Source organism: Cupressus sempervirens, chromosome 10 (genome assembly GCF_028749045.1).
Source record: "Cupressus sempervirens isolate cs-2001-9-10 chromosome 10, ASM2874904v1, whole genome shotgun sequence".
In the NCBI taxonomy this organism is placed as follows: Eukaryota; Viridiplantae; Streptophyta; class Pinopsida; order Cupressales; family Cupressaceae; genus Cupressus; species Cupressus sempervirens.
Window position 1 is genome coordinate 76032899 of NC_143127.1, and position 22329 is coordinate 76055227.

Genomic DNA, 22329 nt, shown 5'->3' on the forward strand with positions numbered 1-22329 from the left:
CAATCATGTGTTTTCAACCCTGCCCCAAAATCACCTTTCTTTGATAGAAGACTACTTACATTTGCAGCAAATCCTGTTGGAAATTTTTTTTTTTTTTAATGAATTATTTTAATGCATCACTTTGTTGCTCCATTAATAACCAAGGAAGGGAACTTGTATTTATGCAGTCTCCATTGCTATTTGATTCAATGAAATCTTTTAGTGCATGATTGGATTCATGAATGTTAGTACAAATTTTGGCAATTTGTTCTCTATCATGCCTTCCATCCAACATTTTCCATAGTGTCTCCATTACATTCTTTCCAATATGAATAGCATCAAAAAAATGCACGATTGAGAGATCCTTGTAGTATGGTAACCTACTAAATTGAGTAGGATAACTTTTCATTCTAGGAAGTTGGTCATTGATGTCTTGATGACCTTCATGAGCATCAATTGTAGCATTAGTAAATATAAGACAATATCAAAATGCAAATTTTAACCTTCGGATGATAAATTGGACATTACCTCAATGATTTAGTTGATCGTATTCCAACTTCCATAGATGAGGTGCCATTCTTCATGGCCTTGATGATGTCTCTTCTTTCCCATTGAAAAGATGCTTTTCGACAATTCAATACCTATGATTATTGTGGAGAAAGTGCCTAAACTCATTGATTGCCTACTTTTCTAAACTTCTTGAATGCCACAATTTCATCTTCGGACCACAAACTGGACATGCAAAATTTTCCTTTATCTGAAGACCTAAAAGATCATGTACAATTGGATCATGTACAATTATCATGTGCAACTTAAGAATACAATATTAATGTGTAAGCACTATAACAGACCAAAAATATGTGATCTTAACAATATAACATACCACAAAATTGAGTTAGCCCAAGGGCATCATGTATTGTCCATACAAGCATTGCATGGAATTGAAATTGTCGGTGTCATATTGGTCTAGAGATGTCATACATAGTGATGCCATTCCATAACTTCAACAACTCATCAATTAGGGGCTCAATATACACATTCATATCTTTAACTTGGTACTTACCTAGTAATTGAATGAACAATAACATTACATAATTATTATGACCATTTTCATGCACTATTTATAAATTAATTTAGATAACTATAAAATAAAAAAATACTTGGCACAATCATTGACAACATTATGTGCTCCCTCTTTATGGACATCCAATGAGGAATGTTATTGTTAATAACAAAAATAGGCCACACTGAGTAAACAAATCTCATATCTCCATATGGATTGACATCGTTTGCTGCTAATGAAAGCTTTAGATTATGAGGTTCTTCTTTAAAGTGTGACCATGTTGCTTCTGTCTCTTTAACTACAGAACCATCGACAGGCATTCACATAATGTCATCTTGACTTCTATTGCGTTCATGGTAATCCATAAATTGTGTTAAGCTAGCACACTTGAATAATCGTTGAAAAAGTGGAATAATGGGAATGTACCAAAGAACCTTGTGAGGCACCTTTTTTTTTGTTTGATCTAACCAATATCTACTAATATGACAATTAGGGCATTCTATTGCAAATTCATGTTGTTTATGATATAGAATTTGATCATTGGGACATGCATGTATTGTCTGATACTTCATTCCAATTTGATTCATAATGGTAGATAATTCTTGGTACAAATGAGGCAAAATGTTTGATGGTGGTAACAAAAACTCACCTATCAACCTACAACAACAAATATGCATTGTTAATATAATGAATAGTAATTGTATGCTAACATTGAAGATGACAAAAATGGCATATCTTAGCATATGTGATATTGCTACATTGGACAAACCATTCATAACCTTTAAGTTCACCAACAACATTATAGCTGAGAGTAGAGTTGTTTGGGAGCCTTCGTATAAGGGCTCATTTTCCTTCTCAAGTAAAGGTTTATCAAGACCATCTTCATCATCATTATCAAATTCGCTAGTACCATCATTGTGAGCCTCTTCATCACCTGCTCCAATACCATCTTCTTCCATGGGAGTGTTATCCTCAGCTTGGATATTCACACCTCCATGTTCCTCCAGTAGGAAATCCACATTCAGCAATGGATGAAAATCATGGCCCCATTCCATGTGACCATGTTTCCTACAATGACTCTGGGCTATTGTGATTAGAATTCTTCGATTCTTTAAGCCCTTACACTTTTTGCAAGGACAATAACATTTGTCAGGTTTTCTTCAGAACTGAGACCACAATGCAGCCATTGTCTCATTATTTTGTTCTAGGTTCATATTTTCAAGCATTGTCTTTCTTCAAAGAAAAATATATCTGCAAATAAATTGGATATGTTGTAGTTAATGTTTATATTTTCACATATGGAAATTGTTGATTAATTTTTTCAAATGTAACTAAAATGATCCTATAATTTCTAAAAGGCCTAGATGTTTGCAAAATGTGGAGTTACAGACAAAGTATCTTAATTATTTGCAAAATGCCTGAAAGAGATGTCACAAGGTGAAAGTTACTTAGGTGTTATCAATAGCATGCCTTAACTAATCTTGATAGCAATGACTAATGCAATTAATGCATCAACTAATAAAGAAGACTAAAAGATTGAAACATATTAATGTATAGCAATGTTTTTATCGAAGAAATATATTCGCTTTAGTAAAATATAAGAGGAAATATGAATTAGATGTGATCTAAGTGTGCTCCAAGAAGATGGACATTACCTTTTGAAAATCATTCAATAGGGGCATCATATTTTCATCAATTTATTAAGCAGTTTGTATAGTTTTCTCGACTGGAGTAAGAGATAGTTATCATTATCCTAAGGACTACAAACTAAGTGTAATTAGACATTTCATTGTCTATGGTTTTACCAATTTCTCATAAAAATAAATAGATTCTTGAAAGATGGGTTCTTGAAAGAGGTTCCTATTTCAAGAACCCATCTCATTTCAAGAACACATCTCTTAAAAATCTATTCATTCTTTCCATTTCAAGAGTCCCTTCATTCTTTCCATTTCAAGAATCCATTCATTTTTTTCATTTGGAGAACTCATCTCTCAAGAATCCATTCATTTTCATGAAAAATAGCTTTTTGAGACTATTGCTCATGAAACATGGGTTTTTGAATTTTTATTTGAAGGACAACACAGTTGAACCCTAAAAACAATATCACAATAATGGAAGTTTTTAGTTACTCAAATGGAAGCTCATAATTTCTTTATATAAGAAACTAATGGAGTGTTCCTTTTCACTTTGTGTATTTAAGAATCTAATTGGAGTGTTTCTTTTCACTTTGTAGCAATCGATATGTAGCACCTCAGAATTATTTATCCATCAATATGCAGACTTTAAACATAAACAAGAAGATCATAAGTCATATGACAATGACATATTGTAAATGATATACTTCTAACTTCAACAGTGATAACGTTTACTATTAATCAGTATTATATCAAAGTTTCAAATTGATTATGTATTGAATTAAGCCTGATAAAAAACAAGCTGACACAAACAAAAAATTGAAACATAAATCAAAATTCTTAATCAAGGTCCTGAGCTATGATGCTCTCCATGGAGTACCCAGTACTTGGGTATATGGGTATGGATCATAGAGGTGTGGGTATGCGTACCCATGCAACCTTGGCTCAAGATATCTGAGGATTGGCAGGACTATTTTCTGTTGAGTTAATAATATTATGGAGTCTTTATTTTTCTTTTCTTTTCTTTATAAATTTTCTATAGGGTTTAAGTAAATATTAATATTTGTGAATATCTCATGTTTCTTAGTGTTGTCTTATGTTTATTTTATTATTACAATAGTAGCAAGTGTTTTGTTCCTTGACATTTCATCCTACTTGATGATGTTGTTCCATTCCATGCATAATTGGCAAGATCAAAGGAACATCTTAAGGGAGGTGTCTCTTGGATATACCATTGATGAATACTATGCTAGTTGTGCACCAGTTAAATCAAATAAGATTTTCTCAATCTTGTATTTGGATCAATCCAAATCTTTTCTTTTTAGTACTATTTTGCTTTGCTTGTCCTTCACTTTCTAATCCCTCAACTTGCTACATCTACATCTATGATTTCATTTCTTAAGTTGGGGTGGCTATACTCATTATTTCAAGAACTTGTAAACTAGATTATACTCTATAACAAAATTCCTCAAATGTTTTATTGTAATTTGGAAAAACAATGTAACTGGGGGAAATTAATGTGGTTGCTTGAAATGAATAAAAAAATAATTTTAGGCTATTTGGGGAGTTTTAGTAATAATATTTACCAATTGGTTGTAGTGTTCTTGTTATGTACAAATATTTTCCATTGAAAATAAAGTGGCTCAAATTTTCACAAATAATATTTCTTTCCTTTAGGAATTTGCAATTTTTTGTATTCCATCATATTAAACCTAGAACAAGAAAAGTAATTCTACATTATGACCAAATACTATAATGTAATACTTTGATATTGAAAAGATTCACCAAGATTTCTGAACTTCCTATGAATTTTTGAAAATTATCCCTAGCACTAGTGATTGAGCTTTTTAACAAGCATTAAAACTTGAGTTTTTCATAGTTTAACATAATATAATGTATCTAGATATATTTTTGTAATTGTTTAGGCCTCCAATATTTATATGAATCTGACTGTAGAATACAACTACTATATTGACTTTCATGTTGCTCAAAATTTGATAGATACTAAAGGGTTTCAAAAGTAAGTGTGCCATGGAATGTACTTAATAGGCTCCCAAAATTGATGATGCTACTTATCTCTAGGGATTACTTTAGATGGAAATAAGCATTGTAGCTATTTTTCATTCAGATTAGAATTAAATGCTATGTTGGACACTTCCTATTAGAAAAATTATAGGGCAACTTTTGAGTATTCAAGGTTATGGTTGTGACAATTTTATTTTCATTCTCCTTTTAGGTATGCTATGATTGGTCAGTTGACTCAAAAGAGTGATGTATATAGTTTTGGGGTGGTGCTACTTGAGCTTTTGACAGGAAGAAAACCAGTGGACCATACAATGCCCAAGGGACAACAAAGCCTTGTTACTTGGGTTAGTGTTATATTTTGGCTCCAAGTCTCCTCTTGGGTGGGAAAAATAATAATTAGAACTTTTCTTAAGCAAGAATTCATATTGTGGAGAAGATATATTTCATCTTTTCTTCTTTCATTTTCAAAAATTACAAAACACTATCAATGGTGATACATTGCAATGATTCTGCAGATAATGTATTATAAAGTTTCTCTTCCCTATTGTAGTAAATCATTAACATACTTAATTCATCACGTTGATGGCTTGTTGAGTATAGATAGTGATTCCATTATGTACAGTTTTATTTCACTTTTATGCAGTTGGGGATGATGATATATAATATATTCTATGCTTTTGCCATGCATATTGGAAACTCCAAGGTTGAGCAAAGATAAAGTAAAGCAGTGTGTTAACTCAAAGTTGAAGGGAAAATATCCTCCCAAGGCTATTGCTAAGGTGTGGAGCTTTTAATCTCATTCTTGTTTGATAGATTTTTTATGAAGTTATTGAAGTTGAACACCAAGGTGTAGCAGTGGATGATCTGTCCACTTGAGGCATACATTTTATGCTTTGGAACATTTGAGTATGGAGAATGAAAGGTGATTCAAACACCAATTTGGCTCAAAAGTGTGGAGAATTAGAAGATGATGGATATATGTTGATATCCTTAAATATACTATTCTAGGAATATCATACTGACATGATATCTATTCATATACTTAAGAGCATAATATGTTCTATAACAATCCTCCCTAACTAAGAGGGAGTGTTAAGTTTGTAGTTGTAGTTAGATTGATTCAATCATGAGATACATTGTTGATGGTAAATCATCATTAGATAAATATTTATGTGTGTGTGTGCGTGCGCGCACACATTATATTATATATATAATAATATATATGTTATTCATATGGTTATTTATATTATTAATATATTAAGTAATGATGATTAACCATAGAGATATGCCTCATCTCCTCTCATATTTATGAGTCTTCAAATCTACATTTGGAACATATCAATTAAAATAGAAGTGTTAGTACATTTACAGAAAATGATCTTAGTTCTTTAACTGTAGTGACTTACAAAACATTTAGCCACCAGTTTTATCTATTTCTTGGCAACAATCTTTTACCATGTTGCAGAATTTGGAGTTGTTGATTTAAATATTTCTATTGTCTAGTCAAAATCAAGTCCTCAGGCTAGATCAAGAAAGTCACAAGTTGACTATATGCCTAGGCAATCAAGTTTACCCAAATGAACTATGTTATCATTGTTGGAGATGCAAGAAGGCATCCCAAACATCTGATTAATATTATATTTTCTATCTGATTTATGCATGTCAGGTGTAGTTTTCAAATGTTATTTCTAATTCTTTTGAGCTGTACCACCATTTCAAATTATGGAGCCTTCAAATATGAGGTGAGGAATCATCTTTTTCTGCCAACACATTATTTGTGAAAAGATGTGGCTAAAGTCATTGTCCCTCCAAGTGTATTAATGCCCAGGCTTGTTGGGCTTTTAAGGCCTAGCTTAGGTAAATGAGGTACTTGGAACTTTTTTATTCCAAGCCCACAATCAAATGATTTATTTATGTATATTTCTTACATTTTTTTGTATGTCTATATATAGATATATATTAAAAATATATATAGATGCATCCAAGTGCATCCAAAATCCCAAAAGAAAAATTGTACATCTAGGCAACTTAGTATTTACACCATAACTATAATGATACTGATCCATATAGAAAAAAGCTTCATCTTTAATTAAAGTTACTGTAGCATATTTTTTTACTTACAAACACTTTGATTCTACTAAGCTTTATGTTCTATTGGCTTCACAAATTGTTTTGGCAGTTTAGAAAACTTAATCACAAACAAATTTGAACCATTCCTAATCATGATTTATTTGACTATTGTTATCTAGGTGCTCTACTAACTTGCTAATTTCTATCATTTCAAAAGGTCTTTGTGCACTTCATCTTGGCCCCTATTACATTGAAATTCGTTCTACTATTAAATGTTTCTCCTCTCTATCTTTGATTCATAAATTCCACCCCTAGTTTTGTGTTGATTACACTAGGAAACCAAAAAATTTGTTGGATACGTGTTGTATAGTTTACATGTGCTACAACCTACCATGCCAACTAGAGCTTAGGGTTGTTCCCCAGCTAACAAAAAAGAGGGGTTGTGTGTGTTTGGGCCATAATAGGTGTATTTTGAGCCCTTAGTTTATAACTTTATATATCAAAAATTTGGGCATAATTTTAGAAGTTCACAAAATTTTATACATAGAAGTGCTTCTATATTCCACACATTTCCATTTAACAAGACATTGTCTATTATAGAATTTTCATATCCCATATAAGAGGAACCCTCCTAAAACAACTCCCTTCATGAAAAACAACTATGGTATCATATAATCATAGAAAGAAAAAAAATCTAAATAAACTTAAACAAACTAACAAACCATAACCAAGATATCCCCCCCCCCCCACCCCATAAGTGGACCAACAATACTTGATGAACAAATTGAAAAGTTCATCACGTACCCCAAAAGGAATGAGTAGTAGAATATATATATACTCAAGATAAACAATAGTGAAACTCATCTCACAATGCTTCTTCAATAGGATTAAGTATTGACCTTACTGTGCTTTTATTCAATGATTAGAACTAACACATCTATCTGAGGTTGGAAAATTTAGATAGGTGCAAACACAACTATCAAACACCAAAGTTATGAATAGGGACACCCCTTTACTCACAACAATTATGATTGCAAACAAACTCATCCAATCATAATCACCCGAAAGATTTGACTGGAGACAAACACATCAAATCAAAAACAACCAATGATTGCGATTGGGGACGGACACATAAAATCATTATTACCATGTAAAACTCTAACTAGTCACATGAAGTAATAGTAACTAACATAGGATTGAGCCATCTCTTGGCATCCTAAAAATTCATCCTTTTGAAATGTTTTAAATGCAACAAATCTGGTGCTGGATGTTTCAATATTGGCACCTCAAACTACAAAACCTTCAACCAATGAGATTCCAACACTAACTTAGTCTTCAACTCCTCTCAAATAAGAAACATCCTAGAATTGGATATTTATGTCCATTTATAATTTCAAGAATTTTTCATGCCATTTTCTTCAAGCACAAGATGTTAAAGGTGATATGCACACATCGTACTGTTAGCAGTGAAAGACTAAATGCTTCTTGTCCCACTTTTGCAAGAATTTTTGAAGGAATATTATATTTGAGAATGTTTTTTTCTTATAAAGTTTAATATGAACAAAACCCAATCTCCAAATTAAAATTTTCTCTAACGGTTGTCAATTTGAGTCTCTTTTTTTGTAAGTGTTTGAGCTTAAAATCAATCAAAAGTGGGTCATGATTGTAATGGTATTTAAATTGTAAAAACTCCAATCAATGTGATCATCTAAATTTTATTAATTTGGTAAATAATCTTGCTATCTTGCCAAAGCAAAAATTTCCTCAAGAAATATATTAACAAACTCTCTTTGTGCATTCGTTTCAAGGTGGAAGCCAATGTTCAACACTAAGAGTGCACCGGTCACTTTGTAGAAACTTTCCATATTTTATATAGTATTAGTGTTAACTCAAGCCATCACTCAAAGAAAATTATTATTGGTTTGGAAGGCTTGCTAATAATTTTAATGATAGATTGGGCGTATGAAGAATTAGTAATTTGAAAAGACTAGTCCAAGACATGCTATCTGCTACATAACCTTCTGGTTAGATATGCCTATAGTAACCTGTCACATGAAAATAATTAAGGTCATTGATAGCTTGGCCAAATTTGTCTTGCCCATTGCACCGACTTGTTGTATTGGCTAGTCAAGCTTAGTAAAGTGAACCAAAGGGTGAGAGCAGTGTTGAGGATTTTATGAAGAATAAACATGAAGTGTTGTACAGGATATACTTTGAATCATCTAGGGTTCATAGACTTAACCTCATGGACCTAGTATGGTACCTCTAATAAATTGCCTTGGTTCATTTTTAAATACCAATTGGATCTGAAGGCCAATTTTTGGGCCTGGTAGGAGTTCATATGCAAATATGGGAGGTAGAGGGGGTTCATTTGCCAAAAATGGCTTTGGAAGGCCAATTGCTTGGGCTTCAAACCCTTTTGATATGCCAACAACAGGTAGAGGAAGGGGGCAAGATCAACTAGATTCGCTATCCCTTTGTCATAAGAAAAGTATAAACGCTCGAAGAAAATTCAAGTTAGGGTAGAGGATATGGTAGGTCTTGGACATGAAGTCCCAATTATTGATGTAAACAATGTAGATAAAATGCAATAGGGTGCAAGGACCACAATCTGCTTTTAACGGTACTGCAAAAACAAATCACAACATTTAATAATATTACCAAATTAACTATTGATTGTAGGTCCCAATTCTTTCATGACCCATAAACTAAGGTAGTAAAAGTATGTGGACGTTAAGATCTAACCCACAATCAACGTCTTCCATAAAGCAAAGGTAGCATCAGAGGAAGCAATAGATTTGATCATAACATGAAACATCTGGTGGTCCAATGCACATTGACAAAGGAAACTCTTGAAAACACAAAAAAATTTGTATTGTTTTCCCAAATTCAATAAGTCTGGTATCATACATAGTATCCAATCACATTCTCTTCAAAACCCTTGTGAAAACATAGAAAACCCACATTCGTGAAAGACAAAGTGAACGTGAGAAATGTTTCTTTTTTTTAATGTATTAGCCCCATGTTGATCAAAATTTTGACCAACATGGGCCTTACATGTAAAAAAAGAATTTTTTTGCCTTAACATTCTGACCAACTTAAACTTATTTAGTTAATGGTAGAAAAATGAGGTTAAATGTAGTAGTGTGGAGCAAGTAGCACAGAAGATAGTTATTGATCAAGTAGGATTGTCTACTATTCTTGCTACAGTAGAAACATATGTCAATAATGTTGTTTCTTTATTTGTTAAGTTGAGTGACACATCTATCTTTACTAAGGAAATCAAGGATAAATTATTCAAGATAGATGAAGATATAAAGGCAAGTGCACAACAATTGTCACTTGATCTTAGTTGTAGTTCTCCACATCTTATAAAGATTAGGTACTTGACAGACTCCAAGCAAATTTACTAAGGGAAGAAGCTAGGATTAGGGCCACACTTGTAAAAATCAAAGGCACAATTCATCCAAATATGGATGCACTACAAAAGAACATTACATGTACAAAGGCACTGATCCATGACAATAAATTCTCCATAGTAGATCACTTGATGAAACTTTCAACAGAGGTATAGATAGCCTTGCATGCATCTAAGGTATTGCAAGAGAATTGGGACAAGACCATGGCAATCATTCTGAAGGTACATAGTGATTTCTTGTCACATTTTGGTATTAACTTGTAAATATTTTGCACCTTTGGCATTTATGTCAAACAGGGGGAGAATATTATTGATAAAATGGGAGAAGATTATTTGTATAGGAAAATATTATCACACTCCAAATATATGTATGGGGGAGAGATATATGTATGGGGGAGTAGTAATATGAAGTAGATGTACAAGTAAGCAAAAAATGTGTTTACAAAAGAAATTTTGAAAAATTAAAAAATAAAGTAAGAGGTTACCGAGCTACAACAACAAGCATCAATCAAACCAAGTTGAAGATCTAGAATGTTAATAAGGAAAGTTTTGAGAAATCATATTTTTGGTATGATAAATGTTTTTGTCACTAATTCCAAAGGGGGAGATTGTTGACATTAAGGTCAATTTTTCTATTAGTGACTTAACACTTAGTCAATTGGTTTCATTGCTACCAAGCTCTATAGTTGCTATCAAGCTTATCATTCATCTAGCAGTTAACCAAGTGTTTTAGTTGCTACCGAGCTAAATAGTCATATTGCAGTTCATGCCAAGCTTCATAGTATATATTGAGCATTTGAGATAGTTTATAGTATTGCCTAAGCATAGCAGAGTCTATCAAGATTTCTAGTAGAAGTGGTGATGTTCTTAGTGTTAACCAAGTATATCAATGTCTACTAAGCTCATAGTGTAAATGAAGAGAATTCAATGGTGACTGAGTCATGGAGTGTCAACTGAGTAATTTAGTATCTATCAATTTTCTTACTGTTCATCGAGTCATACAGTGTTAACTGAGTTCGTGCAACTCAAAGCGATCATTATGGACCGAGCTTCAACTTCAACCAAGTGCTAGAGTTTGTCAAGTGTTGACAATGTTTGCCAAGTGTCAAAACATTACTGAGTTTGTCTTCTAAACCTGAGTTACATCAATGGGCTAACTTTGTGAATTATGATGAATTTGGTATTGTAGCTAACTCCAAAAGGTAATCAACTAGATTGGTATATATGTAATTTATTTTATCATTTCCAAATTTAATTAAGTATGAGTATGTGAAGAAGTAAGAAGTAGATGAGTATGAATTGAAGAAGGCTACAAGAATTATATAGTATAGTTATCTATCATAGTCAAGTGATCGTTGCAATTCAAGGATAAGAAAAATATAATCCCCAAATGCTAAATTGGTCATTTGTCTAACTTCACATTTGAAAAGAGAGATGTTAAGAGGCAAAGTAGATGGCAAAGTTTATTTGCAAGAAGGGGCATCTACGATCACATTTTCTAGTATTTGGGACTTGAGGATGTGTATGCTCATAATTGTTGGGAATCTGATTGAAAAGCTCATTGTTAAAAGAATGTTTTTAATCATTTTTTTTTCATTGATGTCAAATCTGCTACTTTTAGGAATGTCATTTGCTTATAAGATCCAACTACTATCACTTAGTTGGTTGATGAAGAGGATTTGATCAACAAGATGTAACAAAAGCACCTAAGGGAAAGGTTGAGTTATGATGTTGTAATGAAGTGTAAGGATTGATTAAGAAAATGGTTAAATGATGTATTGATAACATACTCAAGGATATAGAGGTTGGTCACACTTAGAAACATTAGAAGAAGAAGTTGTAACAAGGTGGTATGCAAAGCTTAAACTAAGATCTTTAGTGGGTGCCGAGCAAGTTAGTTGAAGCCAAGCAAATTCTCAGTAGGAGTTGAGTAATAGAAAATTCTAGTGTGTGTCAAGTGATCTTCAAGTGTTGAGTGATCTTTAGGTGTCAAGAATTAAAAAAAAACACAGTTGATGCTGAGTAACACAGTATGTATCGAGCACCAGTATTTTAATAGTGTCGAGCTACTGCATTATTTCAAATGACAAAGATTCACCAAATTTGAGCTGACATAGCGGTTACATTAAATATTTTGAATGAGTTGGAGGATAAGGATGATGAGCTGGTGGCACATAATCCTATGTAAACCATTTTTGGGTGAATTCTAAAGGATTATTCAAGAAGTTTCTAGAGGAAACAAAATATGGTTTAGATGCAATGAATCCTACCTAATCCATATGAATTGAAATTAAAGAATGGAAGAATTGAGCGAGAAAAGAAACTCCAAGACTTCTATTTAAGGAGTCATAGACCAAGAAGAAAAGAGCTATTGATACTGTTGCTACTAAAGAGCCAAATATGTGAAGTGGTTGGAAGAGTGTCGAGGAGGTGACATCTAGGAGAAGGAAGAGCACAGAGGCCCTACTTCTACAACTGGTCATGAAGAGATGATTGCACTGGTACATTGAGCTAGTGACTCAAGGAGACTAAGCTTGAAAGGAAAACAAGCTATCAAAATTGTAGAGATTGAAGGCTAGGCAAGAGTATGAGCTGAGAAGTGGTCTGAGATTTGCAAGATAAGTTGTATGTTGTAGTTAGGTCAAGATTTTCTAATGCTCTCTAGCAATTGTATTAGATCTGAAAATTATATGCACTTAGGTTGGTTTAATAGCCATTTGTAAATCCTTTAACAGGGTGGCATTCCAAGTGAATGTTCTAAAGTCCTCTAACCAGGCCCACTTCTAACAAGGTGGTTAAATCCTCTAATAAAGTCACATTTGATAGTGTGTTGTAAGCCTTTAACAGGGTAGGCCTTTCATAGGGAATCACTTCAAAAGATTGAGAATTGAGTAGCATGTTACTAGTGGTTTTTCCCATAATTGGGTTTCCACGTAAATCACTATGTTATGTGTTGATTTCTTATGTGTTATGCTTGCATGTTGATTTGTAATAACTTGCTGATTAGTAAAGTTAAAGCTTGGATGAATGAATAGTTGAATGGGCTCACTATACTTAGTGAAAAGTTTGAATAGGAAATTTGGACCTTGAATAACTAATTCACCCCCCCCCCCCCCCCCCCCCCCCCTCTTAGTTATTCTAAAGCATTTCTAACAATTGGTACCAGAGCCATTTGTTGATTTAGTTTCAAGGTACTAGAAGTAGGAAGGTCAAGATGTCCAAGAGAGAAGTTCCCAAGCTCAACAAAGACAACTTTGTTGCATGGTAGAGTTTGATGGAATTGCACCTTAGATCAATAGGTGACTATGCACAAACCTCAATTAGAATAGAGCATGTGAATCCAACAAGACCTCTTAGTGTAGATGATTTGAACAAAAAGAAGGAGCACAATCATGAAATGTTGGAGATTACCTCTACACTTAATTATGTAGAATATGATGACATCAAAGACTATGACACTGCATTCAAAATATGGAAAACCTTATAAAAAATATATGGAGGAGATTAGAATGTCTAGAGAGCAAAGAGAGAAACCCTAAGAGGAAAGTTTTATGACATGAAAATGGAGGAAGGTGGAAATGCTGCCTAGTATGCTACAAGAATGAAAGAAGTGGTAAGTGCAATATGAAGTCTAGGTGGTCAATTGGAAGAAGAAACTGCAATTAGCAAATACTTAAGAACTCTACTCCCTATCTAGCTATTAGAGTTTCAGCCATCCAAGAGTTAAGGTGTGTACAAGGAAACACACTAACCTTTAAAGGAATAGTGGGAAGACTTACTACATTTGAATTGTCCAATTTTGATAACTACAGACCTGAGAACCTTGAATCTACTTTCAAGGCCAAGATGACAATAAAAGACACTAAGGAGGAGACATCAAACAAGAAGAGAAGAAAGGGAAAACATGCATCTAGTGATAGCAGCGCAGATGAGGAAGATGTGGAATAGTTAGAAGCACTACTAGCTAGGAGATTCCATAGAGGCAAAGGTAAATTCAAAGGTAAGCTCCCTATCATATGTTTCAATTGCAATGAAGTAGGTCATATTGTTGCAAGATGTACACAGAAGAAGAACTACAAAGAAGGAAATAAGTATAGGAACAAGAGAGAAGATGATAGCAAAGACTACAAAAAAAAAGACAAAAGATGCTACATTGTTGAAGAAGATTCTAATGAGAATGATGATGAAGTAGTCTATGTCACCATGAAGGATGAATCAGATAAAGAAGAAGATGAAGCAACAACATTGGTTACCTGTGTGAACAAGAATGACAAGTGGATCATAGATAGTGGATGCTCACATCACATGATAGGAGATAAAAGTAAGTTCATTACCTTTACTCAATATGATGGGAATAGTGTTAGATTTGGTAATGATGCTCCATGTCAAATTAAAGGAAAATGCTCTATTAAGCTCATAGAGACAATTTCATGTGATGATGCATACTATGTTGAAGGGTTGAATTGCAACTTGTTAAGTGTATCACAGTTAGGCAATGTAGGTTGCAAAGTTGAATTTGAAAACAAAACTGCTAAGATCTATGGCACTGATGGAAAGATGATAGGAAAAGGTGAACAAACTAGGAGTAATCTATTTTACCTAGATATGGAAGATACAACATGTCTTGTTGTTAGACTTGATGATGTGTGGTTATGGCATAAAAGGTTGTGTCATGTTAACTTTGATAATTTGATCAACATCAGCAAGAAGAACAAAGTTAGAGGGTTGCCCAAGTTGAAGAAACTTGAAAACACAATGTGCAAACAATGTCAACTAGGGAAGATGACTAAGTCTAGTTTCAAAAGAAAAAAATACACTTCCAAGGGAGTACTAGAGTTAGTCCATACAGACTTATGTGGTCTAATAGAAGTGCAAAGCTACCTAGGAGACATATACATAATGCTATTTGTGGATGACTATTTCAGGATGATGACTGCTATATTTTTAAAGCAAAAATCTGATGCATTTCAAATGTTTAAGTGGTATTTGGCCAGAGTTGAGAAGGAAATGGGAAAGAACCTAAAATGCCTAAGATCAAAAAAAGGAGGTGAGTTTACATCAAAGGAGTTTGAAATATTTTGCAATGATAAAGGAATCAAAAGGCAAACATCAACACCAAGAACTCCACCACAAAATGGTATTGCTGAAAGGAGTAATAGATTAGTGATTGACTATGCTAGAACCTTGATGATGGAGAAAAATGTTGCACTAAAGTACTGGAGAGAAGCTCTAAGTGTATATGAGCAATGTTAGTATGCAAATAGAAACCAAATTTAAATAAAGCTTCTACAAACTAAAAAAAATTCATAAACTTCAAGATAAACTAAGATGAGCTCTCAATTGAGAATATGAGTCATTAATGGACTCTCTCAATAAGAAGCTCTCTTGTTGAGTGGCTTTGTCTAAATAGATAGGATGTATGCTCAAGCTTATGCTTCAAAAAGGGCTTTAAATGGAGTTGGAATTTGGGTGTGAGTGTATGGTTTTGATGTAAAATGGCTTCTTAAAATGGCATTATGACTTTACTTCATGGATTGTGTTAAAATGGCTTGGGAGAGGATTCTTTAAATAGGCAAAGGGCTTGAGGGATCAAGGGATAGGATGGGAAAAAACTTATGGAAGGCTCAGATTGCATGAGAGGAGAGCACATGGATTGTGCTTCCTTACAACCAATCAAGGAGTGACACATGTCACAGGGTGAGAGGATGGAGGAAAGGGGAAGGATGAGTCAACAAAGGAGGCTCAACGAATAAAATCTTCATAAAGACCCTCATAATGACTTGTAAGAGCAATAAAAGGGCTTGGAAGAGTCATTTATGGCCTAGTGGGCTTCATAAAGTTTTATGGTTGGGATATTTTGAAGGAGATGAGAGGAATTTTGACTTGGGCTTGATTAGGAAGGTTTTAAGCTTGCTTAGGATTGTACAAATTATTAGAGGATGGATTAGGATGGTTTAGGATTAGCTTAGGGATAGGCAAGTGGATGTCATTTAATGAGGGTGGGTGAAGGAGGAGATATTTGTTAACTTTGGCTTGGGTTAGTAAGTCTTAACCCATGTTTAGAGAATGTGACAAGGTTAGGAGGAGATTAGGATTAGGTTTAAAGACATCTTCTAGAAGAGTCTAGATTTTGGATGAGGATAAAGACTTTCTAAAATAGTATAGAACTTCCTAGGATGAGGATGAAGACTTTCTAGAAGAGTCTAGAACTTTTTAGGATGAGGATAAATTAGATTTTTAGGAAATAAATAAAGTTTTATTTATTTCAAGGGTTTGGGTTGAGGAGATATTTATTAAAACTTTTTTAATAAACATGAGGATTAATATTTAATCTTAATTAAATATTTTGAGTTGGGATTATGGGTAGGAAATGATGGGATTAGCCTTTAATCAAAATTAAAGAAGGATTAGAAGATTTTGGAAGAGGTTAGTGGTCTTAAGGAAATTGGCCAAGTTTTGGGCAAAATTTTTTTTTGTTTTTTTTTTTTACAATGATCTATTGGAGATCACCCAAGCTGATGGATCTGGGTGAGTGATGTGTCTGGCAAGATGAACTAAGAAGGATAACACTTCGGTGATAGGAGATCTAGCTAAAGGATGCATTGGGATAGCTAACCAAGATGTGCGATGTGTGCAAGCTGTTGATCAAGGAGGAACTGACACAAAAGCTAGATAGATACAATGGTACTAAGCTAAAGAGGATGTACAAGCTGACAGACCAAGATATTTACAAGCTGCAAAAGCTCAGGATGATAGGATAGCAGGATGGTTCGATGTTGTGCAAGATGCGAAAACTAAGGGTGGGGTGATAGCGAAAGATATGGATTTGGCAGGATGCATCCAATGATGATGAGAGATTTTGTGACCAAGGATAGCTAGAGGAGTAGGATGAGATGGCTGGATAGGATGGTAGATAGTTAGGATTATGATGGATATAAAGAGATGACATTGGGTTTGCATGAGGATAGCCTATAGCTAGATACCAATGACAAGGGAGGATGGACAAGACAAGATCTCCAAGGAATATAGTGCCCCCAATCAGAAGATAACATGCAGAAGGAGGTTTTATGATGGATGTGATAGGATTGAAGCTAGGATGGAAAAAGCTGAAGGGGCTAGGGAGATGGATGATAGCTAGGATGGTTGGCTGAAGCTACAGGAGATAAGTGGATGGTGTGAGATGGAAGATGGAGGGTGGAGGATAGGTGGATAGATTGGAAGATGGAGTTGGATGTCAAGAGATGACCAAAATCATGAGGGTGATAGGCTAAGCTGGGGATGGCGAGATTATGCATGAGGCTTGTTTGCCAAGTTTTCATCATGGTACTTGTCCAAGGCACTTGAATTACCAAGTTTTCACCAGTGGACGCTTTATTTTTCTTTACTTTTTTTTGACTTTTTGACTTTGGACTTAGCTAGAATGATTTTTGCTTTCTTCTGCTATTTTTGGCTTCTTTTTTTTTTGGGATATTTTGCTGGCTATTAGAATGTTCAATTTTGTTGCTAGCTGTTGGTACACTGGATGTGTGATTTATGCAATAGATTAGATTAGATGGGATTGATGGTAGGAGATGGAGGGATGAAAAGGCTGGAAAGGAGCATGAGATGGGGATGCTTGCAGGATCAACATTGGCACATGTTGGGACGAGTGTGAAAAGAGCATATAGGGGATAGATGGTAGATGCGAGCTTGATGGAGGATTTGTGGAAGCGTGCTTGGGGATATAGGCACCCAAGATGGAGTTAGGATATGGGGGACATGAGTCACTAGATGGAGGATTAGCAATGGTGGATGCCATTATGCATTGGGTTTCAACTTTTTTCTTTGGGACCCACATGGTTTTTGATTTTCTTTTCATAGGCTTTTGTATTGTTTTGCATTCTTTGATTGGATTTTACCTTTTTGGAGTATGTCTCTTAAAATAGACATATGATTGCCTAGGATGTGGATTTTTAGCTTTATGCATTTTGAAGTTGGAATTTACATTGATGTGGTAAGCTTTGGGAATATGGTTAGGAGAAGCTTTGTGAGATGGAGAGGATATGGAAGAGCATGTAGGGGGATGATGATGGATGATGTGCCTTGATATGTGCCTTTGTTGATCTTGCGTAGGAATGGATGGAATAGGATTTTTATCATGGCTAATAGGACAATGGAGGATGGTAGATTTTGGGACATAGGGACCCAAAATGGATTTAGCGGATGAAGGGGGGATATGGTAGGTTGTTTTGGGTTGCAAAGATGGTGGAGGGGGGATGACATAAGATTTCTTGAAGGAGTGATGGGAGGCTGGCATGGTGGGTCTAGAGATAGGCTTGGTTTGGGGATGGCATGTACCAACACTTTTAGATGGTGAGCCTTTGGATACATATCCAAGACCATGAAATCCTGGATTCTTTTGTGTAATAATAGGCATTCTGATTCCTTGCTCTTGTGGTCCTAAAACTTGACCCTGATAATGCCATCGATTGAGCATTTGAACAAGCTGAGGAAACTTTTTTCTTGTAGAAAATGGTAGAAGTGCTTTATTAGATGTACTACAATAGGGAGATACTATTCTTAATTCTTCTGCTAAGAGGAGGCCACCATTGATGAATGTAAGTGAACCAAGAGGGTAGATTATAGATGGTGGAGTAGCTTGGATAGGTGGTAATATGGAAGCATGGAGTGGAGGAGATGGTAGGATAGGATCTTGATTTAGCTGATGGGATGAAAATATATCCTGTAGTAGAGGAGGTATGGCTTGAGGTTTTGGAGATGGAGAGGATAGTGACTGCACTATGGATGGAAGACATGGTATGATGATATCTTCATTTATGCTTTGGGGGATGTCAACATGCTTTTGGGTAGGATCTTGATAGGGTTGGATTGGAGTGGATGGTGCGATAGGAGGTGAAGGGATGGATTCTTCAAATCAGTGGATGGATAGATGGGAGATTCGGTAGTGGAGATGGGTGAGTAGAAGATGGATGCATAAGGGTCATTATGGGAGATTTGGGAAATGCTTAGAGGGGATGTGGATAGGATTTGGAGGGATTTGATAGGTGGTGGGATTTTGATGCTTGCGGGAAGTGGAAGGATTTTAAGCAATTTGATGGATGGTATGGGGATGATAGCTATGGGAGATGGAGGTGATATTATAGATGGGGAAGCTTCATCACTGACTACTTCACATGGTTGGATTAGATGACATGGCTTATTGACTGTTGGAGGTAGCTTTTCTTGTATTTACTTTAGGAGATTCCTTGGAGACTCATGTGTCAGAGGTGGAGGCGGATTGAAAAGAATAGCTAGTGTGATGGGGGTGGAAGATTGGAAGCTTGGTTTATTGGGTGATGGAGGAGAAGCTGGGATATGAGATGGCATGACTAGATAGTTTGGAAGAATTCTTGGATTTTGTGGGATGCTTGGGGGAATGTTTCTAAGGCTTTCAATATACCTGTCATAGTCAACAAGATTTTCATCATCATTGGAATAGGAGGTGGCGGGAGCAAGGACAATATGACCGAACACATCATGATAGGTTTAGGATTTCATGTTTTGATGATGAGTTGGATGGGGATGGGGTCTTGCATATGGATGAACATGGAAGCTCATGGTTGGATTTGGATTAAGCGCAAATTTTGGATTGGCTGATGAAGGATTTCCTAGGGAGAGTTAAAGCTGTATGATAGACCTAAGGAGGATTGGCTAGAGATTTTTGGCTTTCCTATGGATGGAAGACTTCAAGGGCATGCTATCAAAAAGTGAGAGTTTTTCTTTCCTATGCACTAGATTGGTGGAGATTGTGTCAACTTAAGGATAGACTAATGATCCTATGGGCATGATACGAGATTGATCACTTGTGGATCCCAACCTTTAGCTCAAGGTGATGAGGGATAACAAGTGACAAAGCTAGATTACCCTAGACAAAGCTCTGTCAAAGGGATAACCTTGGTGAGGCTGGTGGATTGGTCAGATTGATTGGATAGAAAATTCTAATAGAATGACAACAACTCTCTAAATGCTTGGGTGTGATTTTGGATTGGGTTGCTAGCTATCTGGGGGGATGATTTGGAGAGACTTCAGATTTGAGATTGTTCTAAAGCAAGGAACTTGCTAGATTTGGTTGCAGCAAGGGAGCTTGGATGATTTTTTGATGAGGCAGTGACTACGCTAAGTATGCCTTGAGCTGGGAGATTTCTACTTTTTTGGGATTTTGACCAAAGTTGGCAAACATTCATTCAAAAGCTATGAACAAACAAGTAGACAAAATTTTGGAGCAAGCATGTCAAACACACCAACATCCTAGGAAGCTTTCTACAAGGATAAAATTTGTTACAGCTAGGGAGTCCTCGATATACGCAAGGTACGTGGGGCCCAAGTTTGTAGATGAAACCAAAAAGATGTCACACAGCCGAGAGGAGTGGTAACCCACTTCTCCTCTTTCACTTCTCAAGGGTATAAAGTTCCTTGAGGCTTAGCCCGAGTGACAAAATCTTGATCCCAAGAGAGGTGTCTTTCGATTCACCTCCTGATTCTTATACTCCGTCGGAATGTTGGAGTTCAGGTCATCCCAAGGGGTGATGAAATCCCCAAGCAGGCCTCCTAAAAAGTGAAACAAGGTTTTGGATCCTAATCTTATGCACCCAAGATGGCCTCGAAAGACAACAAGGGGAGAGAAGACTTGGATGACCTTGGGCTAAAAAACACGCTTGTTCCTTTTCCAACTAACTCTTATGTGTGCTGATCTAGACTTTGCAAGCACTCATGTTTAAGATGCAAATGTTCAATTCCAACTTGAAGCGTTAATAAAAGTAAAATCGATCGAAGAATGCAAACAAGAAGAAGAGTTAGGGTCAACAAGAAAGTAAACCCACGTGCCAGGAGGCCCTCCACGTCAAGTATCGATTAATTTCCTTTAAGGCATTCAAGATTGAGTGTGAGTTTATTTTAAGCCCAAAAAGAAAGATGTGTAAAACTCAGTTTTAAGCGCACGCCTGGAGGCCCTCCACGTCAAGAGTTGTTCAATTTTTATGCCCAAATGAAGTGTTAGCGAGACTAATGCACATTCAAAGAATTTTCTAACTTAGAAAAACCACTAAAAACCCAAGTGAGTGGAGTTTGATTTGCGTGGAGCACTTAACACCCTCTTAGGTGGACCCATCCCTATAGATGGCGTTGAGATTGCAACCAATGGTTAAATTGATGGGTGATTAAAGAGGGTGAGCCCGACGACAAACTCACTCAAAGCGTTTTTATTTGTTTTTATAACTTAAAAGATTACAAAAATGTAGATTCTTTTTATGCTCCAAAAGATGATTATTTGATCTATGGCATTCAAGAGTGGATTTGTTGTTTTAATCATGCATTCATAAAAAAAAAACTTGATTTTAATCCATGGAACTCAAGAGTGATTTTAGCAACATGCATTCAAAGACAAGTGATTAAACATTCAAGTTTTTTCCTTTGAGCATTCAAGATTGAGATTTTGTGTGTTGTTTTAAGAACTTTGAAGTGCTTTGTTTTAACCTTAGATCATTCAAGATTGTTTTGGACTCAAAAGTGAAAATGACTCTTTGGACTTTGGTTTTCATTCAAGATTTTGTGTTCTAGTTTGCATGTTTTAAGCCCAAAAATGATATTCCTAGATTGTTTTGATGCATGAAAAACCTAAGAAACATTCAAGATTTTGCAACAAGACATTTGTTTGGAACAAATAACAAAGCTTTTAGGAAAATTTTTGGCAACCATTTAGGACTCTTAGTTTTCATGAGATTTTTAAAAGAACTTTAAATATTTGCAAATGAGGTTCATTTTATCCTTGATTGATGCTTTGAGTTTGATTTAGATTTTAGTGTGCACTTATTGCTGATTTTGAACCTTTTGAAATGGAAACTTGAAGTTCTTTTTAAATTCCCAAAAATGAAGTGTTCCTAACTTTGCATGAATGCATCTAAAACCTTGATGTTGCAAGGATGCAAATGATTGGATTGGTTTAGTTTCACTTGTTAAAAGGCTTTTTTTTTTTTTTGCAAATTTTTAGTTTTTAATTTTAAGTATGATTTAGGGGTTCATTTTAAGCACTAAAAAGAAGTGTGTATGATTTTTCTTCCTTAAAAATAAAAATGTCCAAGATCTCCCACAAGAAGAAGAAGAAG